This window comes from Perognathus longimembris, chromosome 18 (assembly GCF_023159225.1).
Source record: "Perognathus longimembris pacificus isolate PPM17 chromosome 18, ASM2315922v1, whole genome shotgun sequence".
Lineage (NCBI taxonomy): Eukaryota > Metazoa > Chordata > Mammalia > Rodentia > Heteromyidae > Perognathus > Perognathus longimembris.
This window is the reverse complement of record NC_063178.1, coordinates 35,792,161-35,807,163: the sequence shown is the minus strand read 5'-3', so window position 1 is coordinate 35,807,163 and position 15,003 is coordinate 35,792,161. Positions and strand designations below refer to the sequence as shown.

Here is a 15,003-nt window from a genome sequence, read left to right as displayed (position 1 = left end):
AGTTAGAGTAGAAAGGAAAATAAATGCTTGGCTTGATGAAAACAATAAGGAGACTAGTCACCATTGTGGTCCACTAAACTGTGCCCCTGAAGTTTTTTCCATAAAAATAGATTCAGGTTTGTTTCCATGTAAGGACCCACTAACAAGGATGATTAAAGTTGCTCTGTCATAATTACAGACAAACTTTTACTAAAATGTTACCTGTATAATTAGCAGAAATTGTAATGACTTATTATATTTTAATTTTTATCAATCACAGCACAGGCATCTAACATTTATGCCCAGGAGACTATAAATCCCTATTGGGAAGTTCACAGCTATTATCATCGAGTAGGACGTAAACACAGACACTAAGAGGAGCTCTTTGTGGGGACTTTCTTTTTTTTTTTTTTTGAGATTTGTTTTTCTTTCATTGAACTCGGCCTCACAGTCACTCTGGGGGCCTTTCTAATTAGGACTAAAAGAATTAGAAGTCTTAAACAAATTCCAATAATGGATGATTTTGTAACTCTGGCAGCAAGGCTGGAAATTTTATTGTTCTCCTGTTTGCCAATCTATTATTCAAAGTTTGATTTCTACTTCCTGGTTATTCTCAGGCACCTTAATTGTGAATGTTATATGATGACATTTTTGCCAATCAGTGGGGAACATTCTGTAACTGGATGTGGTCAGCGCTAACAATTCCAAAGCCAGTTCATCCTACAGAACAAAGGCAGGTGAGATTCATAAGAGAGATGAGTACTGATTTACTTAAGTTGTAGCCAGGTGAGTTAATATCATCTTCATTACTTTTGGTCACTGTGGACAATGAAATGAATGAAAAATGAGAATTAGTCTCGGGAATAAAAATAATCAATAGTATGGAACTCTGCTGCCTCACTGTGTCTCCTCTTAAACTCAGTGCATGCCCTCATATTTTGTTGGGTAGCAAGACCAAGAAGAATAGCGCCAAGTGACAGGAAGGAAACGGGAGTGTCAGTGGAGGGAAAATTTGTTCTTTTCTTCATATGATCTATGTAGAGAGAATTTGCATGTCATAAAAATACAGAAACATCAGTACAAATATCACCTGTACTGACGTCATGTGTTCCTTTCACATCTCCATGTAAGATCTTTGAAAGAACATTCACCGACCTTGCTTCGTTTTCCATCTAGCAAGAAAAACAAATAGAAAAGTGAGTAAAAACATTGATGTTTATGATTAATTATAAATATTAAGCTACCACATCTCTCCCCCATACCTGTTATCATTTGGACAGACATCACTGATTTGAGGAAATCCTTTCTAGGAAGAATGTCTGTATGACTTGCTGTTCTACAGAAATTTCCTGTTTTATTCTGATCATCAGAAGGGAATAGAGTAGTGAAAACATGAATAAGGATCAGAATTGAAGATATTTTGAGAGACACATCTCCACAGACTCAGTACATCAGTAGGGAGAGTTTTACTTTAGCCACACCACTTCCTAAATCTCTAGGGAGGACAAGAATAAAGATTTTTCACAGTCAGCTCATGTAAAAATACAAAACGATAGAGTCATTGGAATGTTGATAAGTAGGATAAGACTCGTCATTCAGGCATCATAAACAAAAAGAGAAATACTTGAATTGTACCCCTTGTCCATAATTGAGAGATTGAAGGCGGGGATTTGGGGAACCTCTTAATGCATTACTCTGTCATTTCAGATTTACAATGATGAGAATACTGGGTGGAAATGACTCCTTGACTTTGTTTATTCTTGCTGGATTAATAGATCAGCCAGAAATCCAACTAACCCTCTTTTACATATTTCTAATAATCTATATTGTCACCATAGTGGGTAATCTAGGCTTGATCACTCTTATTGTTCTAAATGCTCACCTCCACACTCCCATGTACTATTTCTTCTTCAACCTTTCCTTTACGGATCTCTGTTACTCTTCTGTTTTCACTCCAAAAATGTTGATGAATTTCATCTTAAAGAAGAATGTCATTTCCTACATTAGGTGCAAATTTCAGCTCTTTTTCTTTCTCTTTTTTGTAACATCTAAATGCTACATGTTGACCTCGATGTCCTATGATGGCTATGTGGTCATATGTAATCCATTATTATATAAGATAACCGTGTCCCAACAGGTCTGTTCCGGGCTGTCTTTTGCTGCCTACACAATGGGCTTTGCTGGAGCCATGGTCCACACGGGCTGCATGCTTAGACTGACGTTTTGCAATGTCGAGGTCACCAACCACTACTAGTGCTTTCTTGTACCAGCACCTATGTCAATGAGATTGTAGTCATCATTGTTGTAGGCATTAACATCACAATCCCCAGATGTACCATCTTATTTCTTATGTTTTTAACATCAGTACCATTCTCCAAATTAAATCCACTCAAGGAAGAGCAAAAGCCTTCAGTACCTGTACTTCCCACATAATGGCTATATTTTTAATGTGCATCATTCATGTATCTTAAATACTCTTCTGGATCTATGGAGCAGGGAATCTTTTCTTCTGTTTTCTACACTAATGTTGGGCCCATGCTCAATCCTTTGATTTATACTTTGAGGAACAAGGATGTCAAAGTGGGATTGAAAAACATTCTGGTAAAAATTCAAAGGGGAGACATGTTTAGAAGCAATAATGAGGCAACCAGTCACAAATTTTAACCATTTTGTAACATTTATCTATGAAAAGTTGTTTTTTTTTTTTATTATTGAGAAACCTGTGACTGTACAAATGACGGCATGTGTTGTTTAGTTGGCTTTTCTTTTCCAGTGTAGCTAATATTATTTTTCTGTATTTTAGTATATCTAACTAATATACTTCATAGTGAATAACAGATCCCTACAAGAGCATAAGGATTTGATGACTTCTTTATTACCAACCATTAAAGGCAAATATGGAATCAGATCCTATTTATCTTACATTTAATTCTATTTTTCTTAACTTTTTTCTTTGCTATATGACAGTTTTGTTTGTTTTGAGAAAGGTGAAATGTGCCCCACATTCTAGTTACTTCTGAAAGTATTATTCAATTTATTATTGAAGGGCATATATGTACTCTTCACCTTTTATTGTCAAAGGCAGCTTTACTGGAAGGTCCAGAAGGAGTACATGTGCATTTTAGATTTCAAGAAGGACCCATATTAGTTCCTATTGTAAATCTTTTTTTTTTTTTTTTTTTTTTTTGCCAGTCCTGGGCCTTGGACTCAGGGCCTGAGCACTATCCCTGGCTTCTTCCCGCTCAAGGCTAGCACTCTGCCACTTGAGCCACAGCGCCGCTTCTGGCCGTTTTCTGTATATGTGGTGCTGGGGAATCAAACCCAGGGCCTCGTGTATTCGAGGCAGGCACTCTTGCCACTAGGCTATATCTCCAGCCCCCCTATTGTAAATCTTGAATTCCTTACTTGCTAGTGTGGCAACCAGTATTCGAAAAGGAATGGATAGTTTTTGTTAAGAATCTTAAAATATTAATTCCCAGCATGGAAACACCAAATATTGAATCATTAGAAATACTTTATCCAATTTAGATGTACCCAATAAAGTTTACCATGAAAAAAAGTGTATTGGTCATGATGAACTCTCTTTGTACTTTTCTCCATATCAATCTGTATAATGCTAAAGTCACAAACTGTACTTAAAACACAGGCTGTTTTACTTAATTTCTTGACTCTACTACTGCTTTTTTCATCTGTATATTTAGAATGTTAGATATATTTGAAATTTAAAAATATCTTATTGGATAATGTCAAGAATAATTTACCATTATAACTAATATAACACATTACAAAATGTTGGGGCATTGGCTTGGCAGGTCCTGAGAGACCGCCCCTTTCTCCCGCCCTGGGGCTGCACGGCTGTTAGCCACTCCTACCTTTTCCCGGGGCCTGGAACCAGAAAGGCGGCTCTGACCAGCCCTGCCTTCTGCCTCAGCCACATGTGTGTCAAAATGGCATGGGGCCAGGTCCAGGGGGCGGTCCTGTGGGCTGTGATCTCCGCCTCAGGGGGAAGTTCTGTGACATTACTGTGATGAAGACCCCAGATCTGCCTATCCCTAGTGACTCCAGATCTCTCCTCTTTCTGCCGCCATTACTGTCATATAAACCACTCCCCTGAGTAAACCGGTGGATTTCCCAGAAGTTTTCCCTGAGACAGCCCATGTGTCCTGCCTCCTTATTCTTAGCGATTGGGGGCAGGGGGGGGGGGCGTCTCCCAGCCACACGCCAAGGCTTCCACGTAGCCCTCACTCCAGCTTTGCTGTCTGCGGGATGGGGCGGCTTACGCTCGAGGGTGAAAGGGGACTACACAGGAGGTAACAAGGCCCAACAACAAAAACATATTAAAACTAATAACACATTTATTGCTGATAAGGATCATATGAAATATATTTTCAGTAAAACACTTACCTCTGTTTAAATTGAAGGAAGTTTTGACACCTGTGAATAAAATTTCAATGTGTATCTATATGCAAAACTTTTAGACTAATCTTTCTTTCACATTAAAAATTATTAACAATATTTATTTGGGCTTGAAAATTGAAATAAATTGCATATCAAAACTTGAAGAATGGCGCTGGGGATATGGCCTAGTGGCAAGAGTGCTTGCCTTATATACATGAGGCCCTGGGTTCAATTCCCCAGCATCATATATACAGAAAATGGCCAGAAGTGGCGCTGTGGCTCAAGTGGCAGAGTGCTAGCCTTGAGCAAAAAGAAGCCAGGGGCAGTGCTCAGGCCCTGAGTCCAAGCCCAAGGACTGGCAAAAACAAAACAAAAAAAAACTTGAAAAATGCATTAACTAGTCAGTGCTCTGGGAAGTGAAGTGACTATAGTCCTAGCAGAAGTTCACTTGAATCTGAGTTTGAGACCATCCTAGGCAGTATTGAGATTGACAGATCCACTCTGTAGAACCATATTAAGATTAAATATCTTTGGGTAAAATTTCATAGCTTTTCTTTCAAATGGTTCTCCTTTCCTTCACTTCTCCCGTCCCTTCTCTTCCCTTGTAACAAAGGCTTGAGTATCAGACATCAACTTCAATATATGGATTTAGATTCTCTTTACATTTTATCTTACCTTGACACTAAATATTTTTCCTCTTATAACATCAGCCATGTGTTTACATTTTGAAATACATGGCACTTGTCTGAGCATTTTTAGCAATTCAGTATCACATCCTCCATTTCACTTATAATATCTCTTAGTTCAGTTCTGTATTTTATGTGTATTCTGTATTTTATTTGATAATATGGTATGATTTAACTCTTTTCAGTTAAATTACCACTAACTTCTTTAAGGGTACATATTTTCATTTTTCAAAAAGTAAAGAAAGATGAAAATACTCCATGATGTGTCTCAGTTAAAGGGATGACCATTTGATATACTTTGCTGTAATTGACTATGACAATTACATAGACAAAGAAAGGAAAGTATTAGAGAATTCTGCAATGTAAGGACTAGGCTGGAATCTTTCTGTATTCATTCATTCAACGTTTCTCCATAGGTGCATTGATATTATTAAAGGCATAGCAATGACCTTCATCATAAGCTCCAGCCTGGAACATAAGCTCTAGCCCAGACACAAGGACCTTCTGAAATACATTGATTTTGCACACTTTTATTTCATAGTACAGAGAACTGTTTCTGCAACAGAGAAAGTGTTCAGAAAGATGGAATCGGTTTAAGAAGTGAGGCTGAGTGTTGTACATACCATGGCTTTGGAGAATCAAAGAGTGTTTTCTCTGTTCCATTACTTCACAGATGACTAGGACTGCAAGTATGTGCCACAGAGATTAACAGTGTTAGAAAAAGACATGTAGGAAAATTTATGCTGTGTCATTCACAATTTTCTATAGGGTTACAGAGCTGTGCACAGTGCTAACTGCTAAAAAGAGTGACAAAAGTATTAAAACAAAGGGTGTTAGGATATTAGCCTGCCAGAATTGGCACACTGTTGATACATGTGTTAACTGAAGAGGAAATAAAAAGTTGAAAAAATAGTTTACATAAAGAAGAATATGGAAAGTAGAGAAGGTTCCGATGTAGAAAATGAAAGTACATTTATGATAGGAAATGCTAATGTGTTAGGATTACATCTACTTGAACAATTTCCTAATTTGTTTGAAAAAATGAGTGTAACTAAACAAGAACTAATGATAGACCACACTTCTCACCAGATATGGAGCAGTGTGTGAAGTGTACAGGTCATCAGTATTCCAACACAGAGAGAAACCAGTGCCTCCTAAGAGCTGTAAGTTTCCTGGCCTATGAAGAGCCCTTGGGGATGGCCTTGGCAAGCATGGCTCTTGGTTTATCTACACTCACAGCAGTTGTTCTTGGGGTCTTTGTGAAACACCACAACACCCCCATTGTCAAGGCTAATAACCAGGCTCTCAGCTACATCCTGCTCATCTCCCTCATCTTCTACTTCCTCAGTTCCTTGCTCTTTATTGGCTGCCCCAGCTCAGTCACCTGCATTCTACAGCAAACCACATTTGGTGTTACATTCACTATAGCTGTTTCTGCTGTCTTGGCCAAAACTGTAACTGTGGTTATGGTCTTCAAGTTCACTTCTCCAGGGAGAACGATGAGGTGGCTGCTGGTATCAAGGGCCCCTAACATCATCATTCCCATCTGTACTCTGATCCAGGAGATTCTCTGTGCAATCTGGCTGGGAACCTCTCCTCCTTTCATTGACACAGATGCCCACTCTGAACATGGCCTCTTCATCATCCTGTGTAATAAGGGCTCCCTCACTGCTTTCTACTGTGTCTTGGGATTCCTGGCCTCCTTGGCCCTGGCCAGCTTCACTGTGGCTTTCCGAGCCAGGAACCTGCCTGACACCTTCAATGAAGCAAAGTTCCTCACCTTCAGCATGCTGGTATTCTGCAGTGTGTGGCTCACCTTCCTGCCTGTCCACAGTGCCAATGGGAAGATCATGGTGGCTATAGAGGTCTTCTCCATCTTGACCTCTAGTGCAAGACTCCTAGGCTGCATCCTTGCCCCGAAGTGCTATAGCATCTTGTTAAGGCCAGATAGAAATGTTCTGCATGCCCTCCAGAATAAAATGCACACTGGGAAGAATAATCCATTTTAAGGCCACATGTATGAATTTTTGGATTAAATCTACATTTCTTTATTCAAGCAGATATTATTTTATATATTTGAAATAATCTCAAGAATTACTGACTGCTTCTAATTTCTCTAATGATGGTACAATCACAAGTGCTGGCTAAAGATGCATTTTTTAAATTTTTTGATATTCTTATTTACTCTGCATTCATTCCATCATCCCAATTAGTATATTTTTCACTCTTGATTTGTTTTGTAATTTTTTTTCTTTATTAATCATTTACTTAAAGTTTCTGTTTGGGCATCTGTCTTGGGACTTGAACTTAAAGCCTATGTACTGTCAGTGACTTTATTGTTTTCTAAAACTATGGTTTTACCAGTTGAGTCACAGACCTCCTTTTGGCTCTGTGGTGGTTAACTGAAGACAAGAGTCTCAATGGACTTTTCTGCCCAGGTTGGTTTCAAAATCTGACCCCTGTATCACACCTTCCTAGGTAATTGAATTCAACTAAGTTGTACTGACATAATTTTAAAATACATTAAATTCCTCCTTCTATATCACTACACTGCTTAATCCCCAAATATATTATATTAATATTTTCATTTTATTTCTATTCACATATCTGCCTTTTGCAACATTCCTCAATCTGTTTTGTTTGATCATTCTCTCCCCATTCTCTGTATCCCTTACCTCTCTCTTTTCCTTTCATCCTTTGTCTTCTTGTCCCCCACTTTTCTCTCTCTATAGTTTTAAAATTTCAAGAATGGTTTTTATATGCAGCAAAAATACACTTCAATTTTATAACACGATGTATTGGATTAATGGAGTATTGGTGGGAGAAAGTATAGATTCATAATAGTTTGATTATATATGGCTGTATATACATTAAACTTATCCTAGCTTAATCACTTAAGAATATTATACATACAAAGTTATATATATTCAATATACATGTATGCTTTTTATGTTATCAATTGTTGTTACATCAGTTAACAGCAAGTAAATATTATATGTACAGTATCTTAATTTTATACGAGATGCTTTACTCATAATTAAATAGACCAAATTACTGAGTTTTATACTAGGTTTGACTACTGAAAACACATGGTCACATAATGGAAGCCCTATTTGCCCTCTTGTATTGTTATTGTGCCTTTGTTCTGAAATCTTTATTTCTAATACATAATTCCATAATGACAGTGGATTTCTATTGCTTTTGTTTAGAGTTGGAAATACAACTATGTATTGGCAAAAATAAACCCATCGTGTTCATGTTCATTTTACATATATTACGACTTATCAAATATTTCTATATCTTTAGTATTTTTATCAGGACACAGTCAATGTGTTTCAGTTTATATTGAAATTCCTATTTTCTCTTTCTTCTTGATTTTGACAATTTCATCACTAAGCTTGATTACTGTTGTTGAATAAAACACTGATTGCCCATTCAGTAGCAAGCACTTAACTCTTATTACAAAATATGAGCTCCCAGTACCCACTATGCAGAAGTCAGAGTGCATTTTGTTTTGTTTTGTTTTTGTTTTTTTTTGGCCAGTCCTGGGCCTTGGACTCAGGGCCTGAGCACTGTCCCTGGCTTCTTCTCGCTCAAGGCTAGCACTCTGCCACTTGAGCCACAGCGCTGCTTCTGGCCGTTTTCTGTATATGTGGTGCTGGGGAATCGAACCTAGGGCCTCGTGTATCCGAGGCAGGCACTCTTGCCACTAGGCTATATCCCCAGCCCCTCAGAGTGCATTTTGGCCATCAGGAAGGGGAGCAAGTTAGCAAATGTGAGTAAGAAAAAGGACATAGCGATGATACTTACGACATCCGGTCCATGTTATACAAATATTATAATCAATTGTAAAGGAGAAATTCTTATGCTGACACTGGTGTTCATAAGGCAAAAGTATCACAGGGAAGTACATATTAAATGTATACATATAATAATCTATGTATGCACAAGAGTATTCATTGACAGGAGCAGTGTATTGAGATTGGATCCCATACGAGTTCCGTCACAGGTCTATAGGATGATGTCCTCAGGCTTTGGCTCATCTTATTTTCATGTGAGGCACCATATGAGTGAAACTGTGCTACTATCAAGATAAAACGATGTCTGTCTCATACTTTTACTTTACAGTTCCTACAGGAAAGGTATAGAAAGACATATTCTCATGTGCGTGTGTGCGCGCACACACACACACACACGCAAAGGAAATAAAATCAACAGTTCTTTTAGATGCAAAGAATATCACATCAAACCCATAGTATCCAGGCTGGTGATTAAACTAGAACCAGCCAGCCAGGTACACACCTGTCATCCTAGCTACTCAGGAGGCTGAGATCTGTGGGTCATGGTTCCAAGCTAGCCTTGGTAGGCAGTCCATGAGACACTTATCTGCAATTGGCCCACAGAGAACCAGAAGAATGTTAGTATCTCTAGTCCCCCGATGCACCAGCAGAGCACCCTCCCTGCGGAGCCAGCCGGCAGTGAACGGGAATCCTGACTGAGGGCGGCGAGGATTAAGGAAAAGGAAAAATACAAGACAAGAGAAAAAAGACAAGAGGCAAAGATGGGGTACGGGAGGTCTCCATCTCGAGATTGAGACTCAAGACTGCAGAGAAAGTTTATTTTCAACTCCCAGCTTATATGCAGTTTTGGAACCAGGGAATAGCATAGGGTTGCTAAAATTCCAGAACACAAAGAAGCTTAGAAGTTTGCAACATTTGATTACAGTAAACACAAGGTAACAAAGCAATTCTGGACAGTGGCTGTGGACAAATATCTTTGCCTTTAGCATATCCTGGTGGTAACAGCACAGCCAGAGGTGAAAATGAACCTAGCTGCAGGTTTGGCTCCCGACATCTTGGCGACATCGGCACAGCCAGATGTCAGGATGAACTTAGCTGCTAGCTCGGTTCCCTACAATTCCCCTGTCTTTTTATTAAAAGAAGCGAACCCGCCTGTCTTAGGTGGGGTGGGTACCCCAGCCTGCCTTACCTGTCTCAGGGAACAACTTCAGAGCAGTGCTGAAGCCCCATGTCTTAGGTCGGTTAAGGCTGGTACTGCCTCATACCCGTCACTGGCTGTGGTTCCTCTCAGGGGAAATTCATTTACTTGGAGCTTGACCTTATGCAGCTGGTTGGCTAAACTCATGAAAGAGTTTTGCAATGTGTGTACAATGCAAGGAAGGCATAGGAGAGCCATCAGCAAAAGTATCCCTGGGCCGAGCAATGTCATTAGCAGCCCCTTAACGTTAGTTAAGGAAAGGACATACTGTTGAAGTTGTTCAAACAGTTCTTTTGCTGTTTCTGCCACTTTCCAAAGGCGGAGCTTGTTTTAGTCTGGCTATTTGTCTATGGAGTTGAAAGAGATCTAAGGACAAGTTATTATGGTGCCAAATACCATTTAGATGTGCTACAACTTGTTCCCAAGAACAGCTTGACCCATTATACTTATGGAGGATCACACAAATAAAGTCAAACCCAGCATGACAGCACACCTGTTGTAAAGTTTGTAAGGCACGAATTTGTTCTCCCAGTGACAACACAGATTCATAAATGCTTCTAATTTTTGTTCTACCTTAACATCAATCCTGCCTTGAAAGTGCAGGGCTTGTGTGGTATTATGAGCAAGCTGATTAAAATAGTGAGCTGTCTGCACATTTTGTGTTAAAGCCACAGTAGCCACTGCAGCAGAAGCACCTAAGGAAATAAAGGCTACAATGCCTGCTATAAATAACCCTACAAATCGTCTAGGGCGCATAAGCTCTTTTAAATGTTTTAATACTTGAATACCTGTTTCTTCATACCAAGCTTCAGATAGGTTTACAGGAAGCATAACAAATGGTGGTTGCTTAATAACAATTACAGAATCAGTAAGACCACTACACAAGCAATTTGTAAAAGAACAGTTAGTGCAGGTGACATTGAAATACATGGCTCGTATAGAAATATTAAAAGGTCCATGCATAATAGCATAAGGGGGTGTTACACAACTCATAATATTTTTTAAAGAAGTAGAAGTGGGTCAGGAGATATTGGTCAGGGCAGCCACTAACATCCAGACATGAAAGTGAGGGTGTCCATTCATCCACCACAGACCTGGGTTGTACTTTTTGTTGAGATTCGCTCCGGACCAGTCCATCAGCTGAGAATTAGTTCCTGAAATATTGGTTATAAAAGGGTGATCATGTCTATACTTTATGGGGTGCAGTTCTCCCGTGGATTCTACAATTTGAGAGGAGTTGATGCAGCGAGGTATCATGAAGGACGAGGTAGAATTGGCAGGTACAGGAAACCCAGTAGGCAATGAAGTCATTCGTATATTATATACTTGACTATTATCAGGAAACCAAATTCTATGACTTATGGATTGCATTACAGTACAGCCTGGAATATAACTGTTGGGGTCAGTTGTAAAGCATAAAGGGGTTCCAATGCCAGAAGCTGCAAAATCTCCCATCTTAACATGTTGGACAAAAGGGTCTGGAGCTGTACCGTATGCTGATCTGTTGACATGGACGAACACCTCAGCTCCCTCCCAGGTCGCGGGGTGCACAATCAGTGGATCTGGCATGTAAGCCCAGTGGGTCAGCACTTGTACCGTTCTGATGAGTTTCCACAATGCGAACACAACGCTCAGGTAGCCAGCGGGCATCATTTTCATCCTGTGAAAAAACTCAGACATGTCCTTGACTCCATGTCAGTATCGGATCGGGCCTGTGCCAAGCACTTGTTAAAGGATCTTTCCACTTAACTTGGGCAAAAGCTCTTTGCTCTCTCTTTTCCCAGAACCGCTGTGCTGCGGAGTGGCCATGGAAATCCAAATTTAAAAAATTTAGTAGGAATAAAGCATGAGAAAGGATATTAACAGGAGAGAAGGGGTATAGTTCCCCCCTTTTTAATTTAGAAATTTGGTGTTTTAACAAACCGTTGGCCCGCTCAACCTTGACCATAAGGATTATAGGGAATTCCCGTAGAGTGAACAATTTGATAAGATTTGCAAAAAGTTTGAAAAGCTCATCCAACATATCCCGGACCATTATCAGTTTTAATTTGTTTAGGAAGTCCCATAGTAGCAAAGCAGCGTAAGGCATGGGAGATACAATGTTTGCCAGCTTCCCCGTTAAGAGGAGTAGCCATAATAAAATTAGAGTACGTGTCTATTGTAACATGGACAAAGCGGAGCCGCCCAAAAGGGGATGTGGGTGACATCCATTTGCCAAACATGGTTGGCCACTAAGCCTCGGGGGTTAATGCCATTGGAGGGCACAGGCAGGAAAGTAGCACAGTTGGGACAAGTTTTTACAATTTGACGAGCTGCCTCACGAGTAATATGAAATTGCTGACATAAGGCACGACTGTTTTGATGGTGGGCAGCATGTGATTGCTTTGCCAAGTCAATTTGAGAAAGAAAAATTTGGGTAGCCTCATCCGTAATAGCATTGCCCTCACTTAATGGTCCAGGAAGCTTAGTATGAGCACGTATAAATCCAAAAAAGCACGGACAGGTGCGAGAGCAAAGAAGAAGTTGTATCTGGTGAAAAAGAGTTTGGATAGTGGAATTAGCTGTACCAAGAAAAGGGACAGTTTCAATGACCTGAAGGGCTCGAATAACATAATGACTATCCAAATATAAATTAAAGGCTTTAGTACGTAAAAGAGTAAGGGCCTCTAAAACTTCTTGAAGTTCAACTTCCTGGGCAGAAGAAAGCCCAGTGTCCCAAGATCTAGTTTCACCATCAATAGTAAGAGCTGCCGTTCCATTAGAGGATCCGTATGTAAACACCAAGGCAGCCATAGAAAGAGGAGATAGAGATACAATCTGAGGAAATATTAAGGTGTAAGAAGAGGCAAAGTGAAGTAACTTGTTGGAGGGATAATGATGTGAAATTGCGCCCACAAAATTGGCCCAAGCAATGGCCCAGGAATCACAACGAATATAAAGCCATTCTTGTTGTTGTAAAGTATAGGGGATATAAATAACCTGTGGATCTCATCCAAGATACTTACAAGATTCCACACGGCACATATGGACTAAGGTGGCTACCAATTCATAATAAGGAATTAATACTTTTGAAGGAGTAGCAGGCAAGAAAAACCATAAAAGGGGGTCCCTTCTGCCAAAGGACCGCTGTTGGAGAATGAGGTGTAGTTAAAATATAAGCTTCCCAAGGGGATGAGTAATCTATATAATTTACATGTTGGGAAGAAATGACAGAATTTACTATGGTCAAGGCTTTGGCTGCTTTAGTTGTCATTTCTCTGGGAGACGTAGGGTCAGGGTCCCCCTTTAATAGATCAAATAAGGGTTTTAATTCAGCTGTGGACAATTTAAGATAAGGGCGAAGCCAATTAATATCTCCCAGAAATTTTTGAAAATCATGCAAAGTACGTAAATGAGAAGTCTTAACCTGTAATTTCTGACTAGTAAAATAATAAGGACCCAAAATATGACCAAGAGGGATTTTTATTTTTCTCTGCCTGGGCTGGCTTTGAACTGTCCAAAGAATCTTAGCCATAAAAGCCCTTTTTATTTCCAATTAAACCAACAGGAGAACAAAAGGAGTAGTAGAGTTTACCTGTAAGTTGCTAAGAATTGACCACCAAGTAGTTCCCAGAGTTTTGCTGTAACACTTAAAGAACAGCAGACTGAATGGGGTCCATGTGCCATTAAATCTAATCATATTATTTAACCTTACCTTACTGGCACGTGAAAAAGTAAACAAATGAATAACAATAAAAGTCTCAGCTTCAGTGGATCTGAAGTCGCTGTGTCTTCCATCCCAAATTAGCAGGCCAGCAGGAGAGATGGCTTGCATCTGGATAAATCTGTAGTAGAGCTCCCAGGATAGGCTGTCACATTTCCTGCTTGTTGCCTGTAAATTTCTACACAGACTGGTTAAGGGCATTTTTAAACAGATTTTAGAAGGCTTGGGCCTTTAACCATCTTTCTAGTCACAAAATCCACAGATTGAAGGCCAACCAAGTCTGCTCTCTGTAGCAGCCAGGGCAGTTTCTGAGTCACAAGCAACTCCTAGTTTGGGAGCCGACTGTGGAGGCAGCTTTCTGTAGCCACAGACTGCCACGGTCCACTCAGCTAGCACACATGTCAACCTGTATCCTATAAGGCAAAATGTTAATTTGGGGTCAGGAAAATTTAGGTTAATAGTCACATCTGTGCAGTTATTTCAAAATGACTCTGGTCCCTTGGTCTTAAAGAGTTTATGAGAGCACTGCGAAAAAAGAGGGAAAAAAAATGGAGAAGCAAAGTCTTAGTCTATACCAAAGAATTGTCAGGATTAGATGTACACTTGACTCTTAGCATAGATAGACATAAAGAATAACACACTGGTTGTACATTATTGTGCTTATATCACATGCTGTATATTAGAACCTTTTGGAGTTTTTCTTAGACACATTTGTTTGCTCCCAAACATGATCAGTTTGGGTTTGAAACCTGTTTTTTGTTTTGTTTTTAAGTTTTACCAACACATAGACATAGATATAGACATACATACACATACAGACAATGTGCACACGTTTGGGGGCGCGCTTAGAATTGTTCTTTAATTGGCCATGTAAGTTTTTCTGGAATTCCAGTGGCAAATGATATTATTTTGCCTATATTCTAGAACCACGTGGTTAGATAGTAAACAACAACAACAAACAAAGAACCTTTTCAGCAAACCAAAATTTTCAGGTCATCCAAGAAGCCACATTTTGAGAAACCAGTTTAGCTCACAAAAGGAGCTTATGGGAGACAGGATATGAACACAGTCAGTGAGCTCACAGTAAGACATCTTCATCTTCTAGCATTTGAATTGTAAGGCACCTTTGAAATGCAAGGCCACAGGACTCCAAGTCCCTGCCCAGCCTCCAGGAATTTGGCATGCTTGTCACCTGGGGGATGGGCAGGCTTTCACTCCAACCAGTCCTATTGTCTACCA

General features: G+C 39.7%; 1 pseudogene; it reads left to right on the top strand.

Moving 5' to 3' along the window:
• The first annotated feature begins 1,693 nt into the window (after nt 1-1,693).
• On the top strand, nt 1,694-2,659 carry LOC125367300 (annotated as a pseudogene).
• Nucleotides 2,660-15,003: the final 12,344 nt, after the last annotated feature.